The following is a 14,857-nucleotide window of genomic DNA, read 5'->3' as shown; positions in this document are numbered from 1 at the left end:
GAGTCTCAGTATCCAGGTCAGCATGTAGGCATGGCTGACCACACCATGGCTGACCACACCATGGCTGACCTTACTGGGTCTCCAGCTCCTCCAGAGATCAGACTGATACATGTGGCCCAAAGCTCCCCACCCCCACCCTCTCCCATTATAAGTCTTATTGTTTGTGTGGACTCTCTGGCATGGCCCAAAGGCACTCCAGTCAGGACGAATAGTCCAGGACTTAGTTTCTCTCAGACTCCTCTTTGGAATCTGCAGGGTGTGGACAACCCAGTCTTGCTGGGACAGTCCTTTATGCACAGTAGGATTGACAGAGAACTCAGAGAGTCTGAGTCTTTCCCCTGCTGGGTCAGATCAGACGAGGAGAGGAAGCAGGAGAGTGCCTGGTTTGGCTGGCATGAAGCCCTCAGGGTCATGACTGGCAGGAGAAAGTGGCTACATTACACTGATGGAGGACCAAAGCCATCTATTCAAGGAAGAACCCCCCAGTTGGTCCCCCCAGTGTTCTTATGAAGAATTTATATAAGATGAGGGACAACCCGGAAGGGCTGAGGTGGATGGCAGGGCTGCCATCTGGGGTCCCTGGCACAGCCACTGGTCTCATGTGATGACCTCCAGCACAGAGACCCCCAGCCAGAGACAAAACAAGCTGGAGCAGCTCCTTAGGCAGCTAAGAGTGGCAGAAGGAACAGGGGGTGTTTAACAAAGGTACAGAGGGTATGTCTCTTATTTTTAAGTGTCCCCTCTTCTTGTCGCTAAGGTCACAGTTCAGAAGTTAAAATAAGACTTTGTCTCTTCCTGAGATAGTAGATGGCAGTGGGGAAGACGGGGTACCCTCGGAAGAAACCTGGAGCCCTGCTATCAGAAAAGAAGGAAGATGTGGTGAACCAGATCTGTTGATTCCAGCAGGTCATGGCAGTGGAGCTGACCAGATGGAGTTGGTCTCCAGAAGACAGAACCGGAACAAGGGAGTACAACCAGAAGGAAGGTTTTAGCCCACATACAAAAGAATTTACTAACGACCAGAACTTCCAGAAGCAGGCAGGAACCACTTGGGTGGCAGTAAGCTCCCTGTCATTGGAACATGCAAGCAGGAGCTGGGTAGCCACCTGCCAGTGATACTGCAGAAGGGATTCTTGCTCTGAGAGGGAGAAAAAACTAAGATGACCCGTTCCCTACTCTCTCCCGTGGCGACCTCTTCCAGACCTGGGCATTAACCACCTTTTATAGTTCAAATTTCCCCCAATTAAAATTCCAGCCCAGACCACTCTCCTTAGCTCTAGCACCATGTCAGTCTTCTCCACTGAATGTCTAGTATGCGGAATACATCCGGCACACAGTGTTCAGTTAGTATTTTTAAACAATTAGGTGAATGCCAGCACCCCCATCATCTCCACACCCCCCCCATTCTTTTCTCCTTTTGAATTATATAATCAGCACTTCAGGCATATAACCTTCATGCAAGCTACAGTCCCTTGAATCTTATGGCAGCCATGCCAGCTCCACTCTTGACCTCCTGGGTCATGACTGGCAGGAGAAAGTGGCTACATTACACTGATGGAGGACCAAAGCCATCTATTCAAGGAAGAACACCACCCAGCTGCCAGGACCCCCAGAAGCATAGGTCAGACATTCTATGCTGCTTTCCCTGTCCAGCGCCCTGTCACTGTGTATGCCCTGCCTCGTGCGGTTGCCTCCTCCGAGATGGAGTTACTGGGGGCAGTGCTTGCATCTGCTTCATCATTGCTCACCCAATGTCCAGCCTCAGCACTGGCACGGAACAGGTGCTCAGAGCCCAAGCACTGCACCAAACTGCCATGTTCCCAGCTCCGATCTCAGCCTCGGTAGGCTGCGGCTGCCCGTCCCTCCTCATGGCTTCTTCCAGTAGAGCATGTGTGAAATTAATGGACCAGCTCTTCCCGGGCTAGGAAATCTATTTCACTTTAATGAAATCCAATTAATGCCTTCAGTGCGGAGCCCTGGGCCCTCCTAGGCTAAAGATGTTGAATGAGGGGCCGCCTCTTCCAGTAACCCAGATGTGTCTTCTCGCCTTCATCTCCCTTCCAGGAACAGCTCTGCCAGCAATGATTTCTCAGTCTCTTTCATCTCCAAATGCACATCTGTTGCCCACATATCCCTGTCTCAGGGATCTTTGAGTGTCACTCTGTGGAATAAATGAAGAGGGTACTCTTTCACGCCACCTACTCAGCCACATGCCCATCCTTCAACTTACTCATACTCTTATTTGCCCACACACATCTACTTAGCCACCCATCTAATTGGAAACTTATTCATTCATCCATCTGCTCCCTCCACTTATCCATCCACTCATCATCCTACCTATCCATCCTCCCATCCGTCCATGCAAAAACACCAAATACTCATCTCCTTGAGTGTCTACTTTATCTTAAGTACTTTGCCTGGCACTAGGTAAATAAAGTTGAACAAGATTCAGTTACTCCCCTGGAAAGGCTAGCAAGCAACTTCTAGCAACTTTTCCACTAACTGCTAGCTAGCAACTTTTTCTGGTTTAATAAGAGAAAACCAACACAGTGCTGTGGTTAAGAAAAGCATGAGTTCGGGGTTCCCGGGTGGCTCATTCAGGTGAGTGTCCAATTCTTGGTTTCAGCTCAGGTCACGATCTCAGGGTCGTGGTATTGGGCCCTGAGTCGGGCTCCCCACTCAGCGGGGAGTCTACTTGTCTCTGGCTCCCTCTGCCCCTCTACCCTGCTTTCTCTTTCAGAGGAAACAAAATCTTAAAAAATAAAAAAGAAGAGCGCGGGTTCTTGAGCTAGAAAATTTGGAGTAAAATACCAGGTCAAGTACTCAGTAGCTCAAGAACATGAACAAATTGCTAAAGTTCTTTATGTTTCGATTTTCTCATTGCAATGAGAAACGGAATTGTGGCATGTATTAAGTGATCAACAAGTGATCAATAATACTATTATTTAATGTTGTTGCTCTGATCATTATGGTTTATTCCCTCATATATTAATCACAAGATGTGATTACTTGTGCATTTAATGATTAATTTACACATTCAATGAGTATTTATTATCCTCTGCATATTCCAGCCTGCGCTAAGCTCTGCATACTTCAGAAGTTTAGAATTTTATTGTATAGACAAGGCAGGCACCCCTGAAAATAATAACACCGTAATAACAACCACATGAATGGTTGTAATAATAAAGACAGCTTAATAGCTGTCAAAGGCTTACCATGTAGGCATTGTTCCGAGTATTTTCTGTATATGAACTCATTTCAAATTCATAACAGCTCTGAAGCAGGTCCCAACATGCTCCCCATTTTACAGAGGAGAAGATCAGGACCAGAAGAGGTTAAATGTCACATCCAGTGTCTTATGGTTGGTGAGTGGAGGACTTGGGATTTGAGCCATCACAATAAAGGGGGCTTAACCGGAATAAGGCCTTGGAGTGTTTGTTCTTGAGGTTCAGCCAGAGGCTCAGCCAGAGCCGCTGAATCAAAACCACTGGGTGCAGGGCCCAGGAATCTGCATTTTGAGCATGAGTTACCCCCTCTTTAAAGCTTGAAAATTCCTGCTCTGATGTTGGAAGTAGAAGCCCACCCTCAACTTCACCACCTACTCCCTGTGTGATGCTTAGCCGCTCTGGGGCTCCGTTTCCCCTTTACGAAGTGGGGGTTGGTACTATTGCCTCTTGGCCTATAGATTAACAGGGTGATCAGAAACATGAGTGCAGGAGTGTGGAGGAAGGGGAGGAATACAGTGTTTGGGGGCCAGGTTCTGGGATGCCCTGCAGGTAGAGGGACGTGCAGATGGTAGAAGGGAGGCCAAAGACCAGTGTGGACGCTTAAGAGTCTGAGGATCCCTTGGGAGCTTTGGATTCATTAGGCTCTTTCTGAGTTTCTAGGCTTTTGAGGTATCTGCTAAAACAGGTCCTTCCTCACCAGGGACACGCCTGATGGCTTGGTTCTTGGAAGCTTCTTCCAGGACCAATCAGGGTGAGTGGCAGAGTGTGCTTGCAATCTGAGGGGAGGTCGTGGCACGTGCCACCCTCGAGCCCACGTGGCATCTGTGGCTGGTCCCCACGCATTCCTAGGAAAGCTCTCTCAGCCCTTCCAGCTTTGCAGGCAGCAGACAGGGTGGTTTCGGGACGTAGCACCTGCTTCTGCTGGGTGAGTGACGGGGTCGCCCCGGAAAGGGGGCTCTCTCGGGTCGGCATGACCGGGGGTCACAGTAACAGCTGAGAGATGAAAACTCATCCATCAGTATGCCTGTCACCATGACTGTCACCATGAGCAAACACTCCTGGTGGCCCGTTCATTGACTTTTTGATGCAGACTGCATCACCTTAGGGAGTGAGGGTGGCATCTGGCAGGAATCTGGCCCAGCAACAGTGCCCACGTCACGGCATCCTGAAGTTTGGATCAGTCTGCATTTGGTCAGGAAAACAGCTACTGCCAAGTGGCTTGGGAACAGGGCTGCAGTGGAGGAGGGGAGGTTTGCAGAGCCTGGGGAGAGCTGGGGCCTCTGGAGGCCCAGAGACACAGTCACCAAACCTCAGTCCAAAGGCCCCAGAGCAGGGGAACGACTAGGTGCGGGGGTCTCCACATACAGTGCTCATGCGGTGGTCAGAGAAGCCCTGCATCTAAGGGAGTGGTTGGCCCCAACCTCCACGGCCTCCCAAGAGTGACTGTACCTCCCAGTTGTAAGAGAGCTGGTGACACTGGCAAGCCCCAACCAGAAGCTGCCTCAGTTCTCTGGGCTGTAGGAACAGCACCAGGCTGGCAGCTTAACCAAAAGAAATGCATTGTCCCACAGTCTTGGAGGCCAGAAGTCCAAGATCAAGGTGTCGACGATGGGGCTCGTTCCTTCTGAGGCTGGGGTGAGGGGATGGGAGTGAAGAACACGCTCCAGGCCTCTCCCCGAGCTGCTGGGGGTTTGCAGGCAATCTCTGGCATCCTTGGCTGTAGAAGCATCACCTCGATCCCTGTCTTTGTCTTCACGATGTGTTCTCCCTGAGTGCATGTCTGTGCCCAAATGTCCCCTTTTTAGAAGGACATTGGTCATATTAGATTGGGGCCTCCTCTGGTCCAGCATGACCTCATCCTAAGTAATTACATCTGTAAGGCTCCTAATCCCACATAAGGTCACCTTCTGAGATATTAGGGGTTAGGACTTCAACATACAGGTTTGGGGGGAGGGACACAATTTAACCCATGACAGAGGAATCTGGGAAACATAGTTCCCAGCCTTAGAGGAATGTGGTAAGAAGATGAGGAGATGAGGACGGCCTCACCCACAGAGAGCCGGCAGGGATGCTTCCCCACCCATTCATCCCTTCATGAAATGTTCACTGAGCACCTACTACATGCCAGGATCTGTTTGGTATTGGAGACCCAGGGGTGAGTTAGGCCTTTCCCCTGTGTTTGTCCTGGGCATGAGTTGACAAGCAAATCGAGAAATTATGATTTTTGACAGAATGCTCACAGGAGGACCAGAGGAAGCCCAGCCCGCCCACTAGGAGCCAAGCGATGGCCAACTTGAGGATGAGTTTTGCAAAAGAGGAGGTGGAGCTCAGTGGGGGGGTCAGGAGGGGCAGTGAAGTGAGGAAGGCATTCCAGCTGGGGCCACCAACCCGTCCCAGCAGGCACAGAGAGAGGGGCCGGGAGGAGCAGCGCCTGAAGGCAGGATGCCAGAGCTCCTTGGGATCCCAGAGGACCTGGGGGGGGGGGGGGCATGGGGACGCGTGCACTCCCACCACCAATCCTGGACTGCTTCCCCATCTCCTCAGGTTAAATATGGGGCAGCCGGGGTGGAAGCAGTGTGAAGGAGGTGGCAGGCAAGTGCAGATGGCCAGGATGAGTCACTTATGCTCCTTAGGGGGCTTTGATCACGCAGAAGCGTTGCTCCTTCGACTTTGTGATATATTTAGAGCCGGCCCCTTCCGCCTCTGTGTCTGCAAACTCTGTCCTGCCACCCGAGAGTGGGGACTCTGCCTTCCTCGTCGTGGGTCCCCCATAGCTGGTCTGGCACCTGGCCTGGCAAATTGTGGGCTCAGAAATGTTGAACACAACAGCAAAGTGGTTTATTTGACTGTTGCCACCCACCTGGCTGCTGCCAGCAGAGGGCTTATGCCAACGTGTTTGTGTTCAGCAGCCCTCATAAATGTTTTTGGATCTTGATCTCTTATATTTGTACAACTTGAATAAACAAGTTTATACCCATTACCTTATTTCACGTCTGGACAACAGGCAGGGCGGGGAGGAGGTGGTTCTCTCTCTGGTGTGGATGAGGGTGATGAGTCTGCTGAGAAGTTCCTCTTCTGAAACAGGTGCGGTGCAGGACTCTGGGGGGAGGTAGCCAGGTGTCCTCTGTTCTGGGGCCAGTGCTGGGGGACAGGCAGGTGGAGGTGGGGGAGAAGCCATGTGGCTGGGTGGCTGGTGCTTTGGCTTTTTGATGAATGGCTTAGTCATAAACAGAATCTGAGCCAGAGGCAGGAAAGGAAATAGGCAGTGGCTACAGAGGCCATGGCAGGAGCTCAGGAGAAAAATCCAGGTGGCTCAGATCCTGGAGGAAGCAGTGTGGATGTACGGGTGTGGTGGAGAGCTGGGGGGATGCTCAGGGTAGATGGACCGGGCAGTTCTGGAACACAGAACAGACAAGACTTCCTAGAGGTTGACAATAGGGTGGGAGGGGGCACAGAGATGACCCCGAGGTCTGGCCTGAGCACCTGGATGACCCCGAGGTCTGGCCTGAGCTCACATTTACTGCACGGGGAGGGGCTGGTTAGAGATCTGGAGGGTGCACGGAGGGTTTCATTCTGGATATGCCAAGTCTGAGACCCAAGCCCAGCTTCCTGGTATGACACGAGGTTTCTGTGCAGGGTGGATCCACACGCATTTCTAGGAACGCGGTGGGGCTGGAAACATAGCCTGGGGAATTCCTTTAAGGAAAGAAACAAAATCCTGAATAGAAAATTCGATATGATAATATATGCACTTATTTGGCTGACAAATATTACAAAGGGAAAAGGCTCCGTACAAGTGAGGAAGGGAAGCCCGGGCTCCTGAGAGCCCCGCCCGCGCTCCTGCTCCTCCAAGCTTTGCTCAAGCTGTCCCTCGTCTTCTCTTCCTCCCTGGTGTCTCCTACTCTTCCTTTAAGACCCAGCCTGGATGTCCTGGCCCCCAGCTGCCTTCCGCCACCCTCAGGCCGAGTGACTGCCTCTTCTCTGACCCCAGGGCCAGCTGCCCCGTCCCCTTGAGATTGTGAGCTCCTCAAAGGGGGCAGGGCTGCATTCCCCTCCAGGCCATGGCACACGTAGATGACACTTAATCGGGGCTATCTGATTGATAATTAATCATCAGTTTTTTAGCGAACAGATGGTTAATTCAAGAGCTCATGCTCTAGGGGATTTGGCAAAACCAAACTTTCCGTAGGCAAAGAGCAAGCAAAGGATTCCAGTATTTTAAAGTTCATTAAAACAAACATTTCCTGGGGCACCTGGAGGCTCAGAGCCTTAAGGGTCTGACTCTTGATTTTGGCTCAGGTCGTGAGATAGAGCCCCAGCTGGGCTCTGGGCTCCTTGCTGGGTATGGAGCTGGTTTAAGATTCTCTCTCCCGGGATCCCTGGGTGGCGCAGCGGTTTGGCGCCTGCCTTTGGCCCAGGGCGCGATCCTGGAGACCCGGGATCGAATCCCACATCGGGCTCCCGGTGCATGGAGCCTGCTTCTCCCTCCGCCTGTGTCTCTGCCTCTCTCTCTATGACTATCATAAAAAAAAAAAAAAAAAAAAAAAACTCTAAAAAAAAAAAAAAAAGATTCTCTCTCCCTCTGCCCCTCTCCCCCAACCCCCCCCTCCCAAAAAAAACCCCATTTCCTGTGTGTGCATGTATAGAGAGTCTGAGAGGGCTCTGTACTTTTCAGAAGGGCTCCAACCCGAATCATCCCGCCTGATCCTTCCAGGAGCTCTGGAGGGAAGATGGGACTTGTTCCAACCCCAGAACCCTTTGGTTTGGATTCAGGGTCATAAGGGGTTTTTGTCGGTGCCACGTGGCGGGGGTGGGTGTCTAGCAGGAAGGAGGAGGAGTGACGGTGCAAAGGCCACGGGACACCTGCAGTACAGGGAGAGACCTGTCCTTGCTCTCAGGAGGCTCACACTCCATTCAGAGCGGCGGAGAAGAGGGGAGTAACTAAGCTGCACTCGGGGAAAGAGCAGAGCCCCGGCACTCTGTGTGTCCTCAGGCCCACAGCCGCTGGAGGGCTCTGGGGTAGGACCAGCAACGGCTGGGGGATTGACCTCAGGGCCACCAGGGAGGGTGGCAGGCTCTGCCCATGGAAACGGCGAAGGCCGGAAGACAGTGCCAGCCCGGAACCCCTTCTCTGCACATTAGGATTAGGCAGGAATTGTTCCCACTGAAATTCCCCCATCTTAACAGGCCAGCCTAAGCCCCCTTCTCCACGCAGCCTTCCTGGGTTCCCTCTGCTGGCAGGAACTGTGCTTCCTGTAACCCCCGGGGCATGATACCTCTGCCTGTCTTATGGTGGAGTCCATGGGGCCACCGCATCGCTTCCATGTCATTCTCTAAGCTCTAGAGGGATGTGACCTGTGTAACTCAGCACCTCTTCACCTGCACCTCCAGTAACAGAGACGGTTGACTTTTGTAGAGCTCGGTGACCCTTATCAGCTGCTTCTCATAGATCTTCTAACCCCAAGAGCCCTGATATCCCTGCTGCAGCCAGGCTCTGAGATCAGTCTTGGGTTAAACCTTATCTCCAGGGCTCCCAGGGCAGGCAGCCTTGCACTGGTTACTGAGCCTCCCCCAGAGCCTGGTCTCCTGGTCTGTAGTAGGGGTGTCACGCCCCCACCCCCAGACTGGCTGGCCACGAGCGCTAACCATTATCATATAGGACCTGGCCTCAAGTGGGTGGTAATCAATGTGTATTCAATCAATGGCTGACGGATGTGCAAAAATGTGCCTTGCCCTTGAGCAAACTTTTTTTGCATCTGGAAGGAGGCGGGTGTCAGGGGAAACTTGATGATGTTAATTGGAAGTCAGGTGGTGCTAAACTGCTAGGCTGGGGGAGGCAGCCACAAAGCCATCCGCCTTCTTGTTTAAAGTGAGTTATAATTCCCCAGGGAATGAGGAACCAGGCAGTTTGCTCCAGCAGAGAAAGGGAAGCCGAGCACCCCCACCTCCGGTGCCCCGTTGTGTCCCCAGGCTAATTAGTACTAGGTCAGGGACACAGGCAGGCCCTTGAGGGGGTCCAGGAGGAGCCTCGGGAGAGGAGGGACCCAGGCCAGACTGCAGCATCCAGAGGAGGTCCCAGCAGAGGCCGCTGAGAGCACTGGCCACCCCTCCCCCTGGTCACCGGTGACCAGCGTGGACTCAGCGGAAGTTCACTGAGCGATTCCCTTCCACAGAATGACTGATCACCTGTCCTTCCGGGGCTACTTGCCTGCATCGGGGGGCGGGGAGGTGTGCTCAGTGCGCAGGAATAGAGACCTAATGGGGTAATTCTATGCAGGGTAGAAAGCATCTGGCAGCCACGATCCAGCCCACTCTGCCTTTTCCTGGCTCTGTGACCTCGAGGCAACACTGGAGCCTCAGTTTCCCCAATTCTGGCTGGAGGGGGTGGAATTTGCTCTGCCCTACTCAAACCTTAAAAAAAAAAAAAAGTGCTTCCGGACCAGGGCGTTTCACCTCTTCCCGGCCCCTTGGGGATTCATTTGCATTCTTGGAATAAAATTGTTGACTGTACTTCATGCTCAGTCGCACATTTAAATGCTTCTGTGAGGTTATTTTGGAGAAGTAACTCTCTGGAATGTTGGCAGGGCAGGCGCCCCCGCCTCCCCTTGGAGAGGCAATCAGCCCCCTGCCGAGGCTGGAGGCGACTCCGGGCGAGCATCCTGGCCCCGGGGGAGGCGCTGTCCAATGAGAACCTCACCCCAGGGGCTGTCTCGAGGCTGTTGGGAAATGTCTCATTTTTATATGTAAATAAATCATTTCCAGAGATTGCTCTGATCACAGCAGGCTGCTGCTAAAATGTTTTAAGTGGGTCCTTTGCCACTGTAAACTTTGTTAAGCATTATTATCATGTTTGGTTCTGTTTTCCTCTGCCGTTCTCACCGAGCCCTCTGCTCCCAGCATTCTAGCCTGTTCCGTCATTGTATCCTGGTTGCATACCTCTGGGGACAGAGAGCTTACTACCTTCAGGACACCCATTCCAGGGTAGGACAGCACTGACTGCTGGAAAAGTCTCAGTGAGGGCAGCCTGGGTGGCTCAGCGGTTTGGCACCTGCCTTTGGCCCAGGGCGTGATCCTGGAGACCCGGGATCGAGTCCCACGTTGGGCTCCCTGCATGGAGCCTGCTTCTCCCTCTGCCTGTGTCTCTGCCCCTCTCTCTCTCTGTGTCTCCACAAATAAATAAATAAATAAATAAATCTTTAAAAAAATAATAAATTGTAAAAAAAAAAAAAAGTCTCAGTGAGCTGGAATTGGAGCTGTCTTCCTATCGTTGGTCACTGCTACCAGTGAGCCAGGCCTTGCTCTGGCCTCATAGAACCAGCTTGCTCCCTCTTCCTGGGCTACCTCCTCCCTGTACCGGACCAGTGCTCTGACCTCCTTGCCACAGCCCATAAAATCCTGATCACCTGGCCCCTTGCTCACCCTTATCTGCTCTCCCCCTTACTTACTATGCTCCAAAGCTGCCGGCATCTGTTCCTCCAAGACACAGAGCACTGTCCCATGCTGGGGCCTTTGCATCTGCTACTCCCTCTGCCAGGATGCTCCTTTCTTGAGTTTCCTTCTCAAGGATCTCAGCTCAATGTCACTTCCTCAAAGATGCCCTCCCGGGCCGTCTTCGCTAAAGTGTCCCCTAACCCTCTCACATTTTCCCGTGCGGTTTCCCACCGGACTACCCCATAAGGCAGGACAGTATATACTTATTTCCGTGTTGCTGTCTGCCCAGTTTGAATGTGAGCCCCCTGGGATAGGTCTGTGTCTTGTTCTTGCTGTAATCCCAGGTCCAGCACACAGTAGATGCCTAATAAATGCTCATTCTGAGAGTGTGATGCTCACTTCCTCGGAGTCGTCTTGCTGCTGGTTCCTCAATGGCCACTGGCAAAACGCAGGATGGGGCAGCTCCCCTTCCTTTTCTCTGGATATGCTTCCTTCTGCATCAAGAAAGCCCAAACTCACTTAGCAGCAGCAGCTGGTCCCCAAACACAATCTTACAGCAAGCTCAGTCTACAGAACAGATAAACAGGGAAGTGGTCTGCCTGAAGCAGTGTCCCCTTCATTGCTTGGCCCCCCTGGCTCCCCGTGCGGACCCTCGGGCACCTGCAGAGATGTGTCTGTCCATACTCACAACCCCTCGCCCCCTCGGTCTGGCGTCAGCTCCTCCTTTCCCTCAGGTCCCAGCCTCGCCCATTCTCAGGCAGAGATTCCATCCACCAGGCCTAGCCCATCAGCTGGTGCCACACCCCGGTCACAGGGTTTGGGCTCCAGAAGGACACGTGACCCCGGCTGGTTTGGAGTCTGGCCTTGGAACTTTTCCTAGAAGCACTGAATAGGAAGTCTGCTCTTTGTGCTGGGGTCACTGGGCTGCTTGAGTGCGAGCCAGGATCTGTGGGCATCCTCAGGGGAGAGCCTTCCTGAAAACAAAGCAAACCAGAGGATTGCAGACTCGAGAGATGGAGAGAAAGTAGGCGAGTGCTCATGATTGTCTGGACTCCTGGATCTGGCTGTACCTGCAACCGTGCACTTTACAGTTACCGAAAGCCGACAGATTTCCTCCTCTGCTTACGCCTGTTTGACCTGGGCTTTTTCCTCACTCGTAATTCAGAGAATCCTGACTTTGGCTTTGGGGCCACGCACGTGGCTCCATGTCATCCTTAAAGTCAGGCAGGACGCTTTTTCCATGCTTTGTCTTCCACTGGCTTGTTTGCGTGGGCAGTAATGATAGCAACAACACCTCTCTCTTCTTGAGTGCTTTTCAGCTTTCACTGTTTCCAGAACACCATGGAAAAATTACTCTGTTTTTGTCTTGCAGATGAGGAAACTGAGTTCAGGAGTTTGAGGGCATTGCACAAAGTCACCTGACTACACCACAGAAATGCCTCTGCAAAGGTTTTCAGGATTTATGACACCTACGACAGAGGTGGATTAATGCTTTATTGATTGATTGATTGATTGGCTAGTATCTGGTCTTTGGGCTTTTAAAAATCATTATTTTAATTACATAAGGAGCTTACATAAATTGGTAAACAAAACAACTGAACTATCCTCCGGCAGATGAGTGAGAATAGGGAATTCACAAAAGAAACAATCCAGGAAGTAAATAAAACGTGGAAAAAATACTCAGGTTTACTAGTAATCTAAGACACCCAAATCAAAACAAGATACTAGGTTTCTTATCTTTAAAATGTGCAAAGAGGGACACCCCGGGGCTCAGCAGTTGAGTGTCTGCCTTCGGCTCAGGATGTGATCCTGGGGTCCCAGGATCAAGTCCCACATGGGGCTCCCTGCATGGAACCTGCTTCTCCCTCTGCCTGTGTCTCTGCCTCTCTCTATGTCTCCCATGAATAAATAAATAAATCTTTTTTAAAAATGTGCAAAGATTAAAACAAAAAACAAACACTGAGTGCTGTCCTGGATATAGGAAGTTCTTCCGTGATGATTGTTTTGAAAAGAATTTGGCAAAAGCATGTTTAAAACAGGGGCTGGCAAATATTTTCTGAAAAGGGCCGGATAGTAAATATTTTTAGCTCATGGAACCATATGGTCTCTGTTGCAACTACTCAATCCCCTGTCGTAGTTCAAAAGCAGCCGTAGACGGTGTATAAATTAATGAGCAAGGCTGTGTTCCGATATAACTTTATTAGTAAGAACAGGTGACAGGCTGGATTTGCCCCTCAGGTCATGGTTTGCTCACCCCCTAGTTGTAAACATGTATTATTAAACAATTATTAAAATGATGATTATACAAAAAATGTAGAATGTAAAGCTAAATGGAAAATTCCTGGCTACCCAGTTATATGCCCCAATACATATAATCATAGCCATGCAGAGAAACCAAGGGGGGGAAATCTTAGAAAAAGAAAATATACCTGAGTTAATTAGCTATGGTGGCATAAAATATCCCCAATTTAGGAGCTTGAAACAACCATTATTATTTCTCCTCAGGCTATGCGTATGTTGGCTGGGCTGTTCTGTTGGCTGATTTCTGGACAAGTGTCTGGGGATTCTCTGCTGCACAGGGTCACCTATATGCCTGTGGCATGCAGGCCGGAGGGTGCTGAGAGTGGTCTGAGAGGTAGCCAAAGCACCCAAGACCTCTCGAGGTCTAGGGTCAGAGCTGACACTGTCACATCCACCACAGCCTATTTGGAAGCAAGTCACAGGCCAGTGCAGAGTCGCACTCCTAGGGCGTGGACAGGATGGGGTTGGTAGAGAGTTGACCGAAGCACCAAAATGCTACTTGGGAGGGAAAGACACCAGCCTTCTCCGATGCCAAGCTGAGTCAGAGGCTGCCTCGGAAGTCCCGGAGCGCTGTTGCTTCTGGATCCGTATTGGCAGGTTCCCACTCCCCTGACACTGCCAGGAGGCCATGATCTGCGACTCTCAGAGCAGAGAGCAGAAGCCACTCGGTGCCTGCGGTGGCATTCTTAAACAGAGGAGCACAGAGGGTGAGCACCACCCCTGCCACCACCGGCGTGCTGAGGGGAAGATGGGAGGAAGGGAGAACCCAAAGCAAGAACTCCAGAATCTTCCTCTGATGGATCTAAAGCTTCTGTGCAACTGAGCAAACAGCTCATTCCAGGTGCTTGGCTGCTTCCTCCATTTCGTTTTGGAAAAGCTTTCCCACTGGGGCGCCTGGGTGGAGCTGTTGGTTGAGCGTTGGGCTCGGTTTTGGCTCAGGTCGTGATCTCAGCTCATGATCTCAGGGTCGTGCGTGAGATTGTGTCCCAAGTTGGGCTCTGTGCTCAGCAGGGGAGTCTGCTTGAGATTCCCCCTCTCCATCTGCCTCGGCCTCTCCTCACCGCACTTTCTCTCTCTCTCAAATAAATAAATAAATCTTAAAAAAAAATCTTTCCCATTAAAAACCACACAAGTTCTGTATCATTCTATCGATGGGGAGCCGCCTTCTAGAATGCCACCCCCATAAAAGCAGAGACTAGGTCTGTGGTGCTGGAGCCACCAGAGCCAGTGCTCCCTGACCTGGTCCAGTCCCTCATTTCCTGCTTCTTTGTGCTTGGATCATTCCCTCCTGATGTCTGCCTCTTAAGCCTAATGTGGGGAGCTGTGTCCAACTCTTATCATCTTACAAAACAGAGTGCTCTTTGAAATTCAGACCCTGTCTACGTAGATCCTGAAAGCCCCCGAGCATTTAGCCATGGTCTTCCCCTGCGACAGAATCCAGCCCAGCTCCTCCAACAGCCCTACAGCACCCTCAGCAGTTGGCAGGTGTTGGTGACCTTTTGCACATCAGCTCCTGTACCGAGTGCTTGTCCCTCGTCGTCTCATTCAAACCTCACAGCAGCCCAAGGAGGGAGATATAAATGCACCTCCTTGTTTTTTTTTAATGGATTTCATTTTTTTTTAGAGTGGTTTTGGGTTTACAGAAAATTGAAGAGCTAGTGCAGAGATTTCCCATGTGCCTCCCTCACACACACTGTGTCCCCTATTATTAACATCTTGCATCAGTGTGGTACATTTGCTGACACTGGTGAGCCAGTTTTGATACGTTACTATGAACTAGAAACTAGAATCTGTAGTTGATATTGGGGTTCGCTCTGTCGTACATTCTATGGGTTTTGACAAGTGTATAGTATCATGTATCCACCATTACGGTATCATACAGAATAGTTTTACTGACC

General features: G+C 51.2%; 1 long non-coding RNA gene across 1 annotated transcript; it reads right to left on the bottom strand.

Moving 5' to 3' along the window:
• Positions 1 to 1,498: 1,498 nt before the first annotated feature.
• On the bottom strand, positions 1,499 to 11,331 carry LOC121492805. The gene is made up of 3 exons (XR_005988297.1): positions 10,673 to 11,331; positions 6,209 to 6,923; positions 1,499 to 2,161 (listed from the first exon to the last, which is right to left on the bottom strand). It is a non-coding gene; the product is annotated as an uncharacterized LOC121492805 (long non-coding RNA).
• Positions 11,332 to 14,857: the final 3,526 nt, after the last annotated feature.

The sequence above is a fragment of the Vulpes lagopus genome, chromosome 6 (genome assembly GCF_018345385.1).
Source record: "Vulpes lagopus strain Blue_001 chromosome 6, ASM1834538v1, whole genome shotgun sequence".
Lineage (NCBI taxonomy): Eukaryota > Metazoa > Chordata > Mammalia > Carnivora > Canidae > Vulpes > Vulpes lagopus.
The sequence above is the reverse complement of the archived record's forward strand: the minus strand, read 5'-3'. Positions and strand labels throughout refer to the sequence as shown.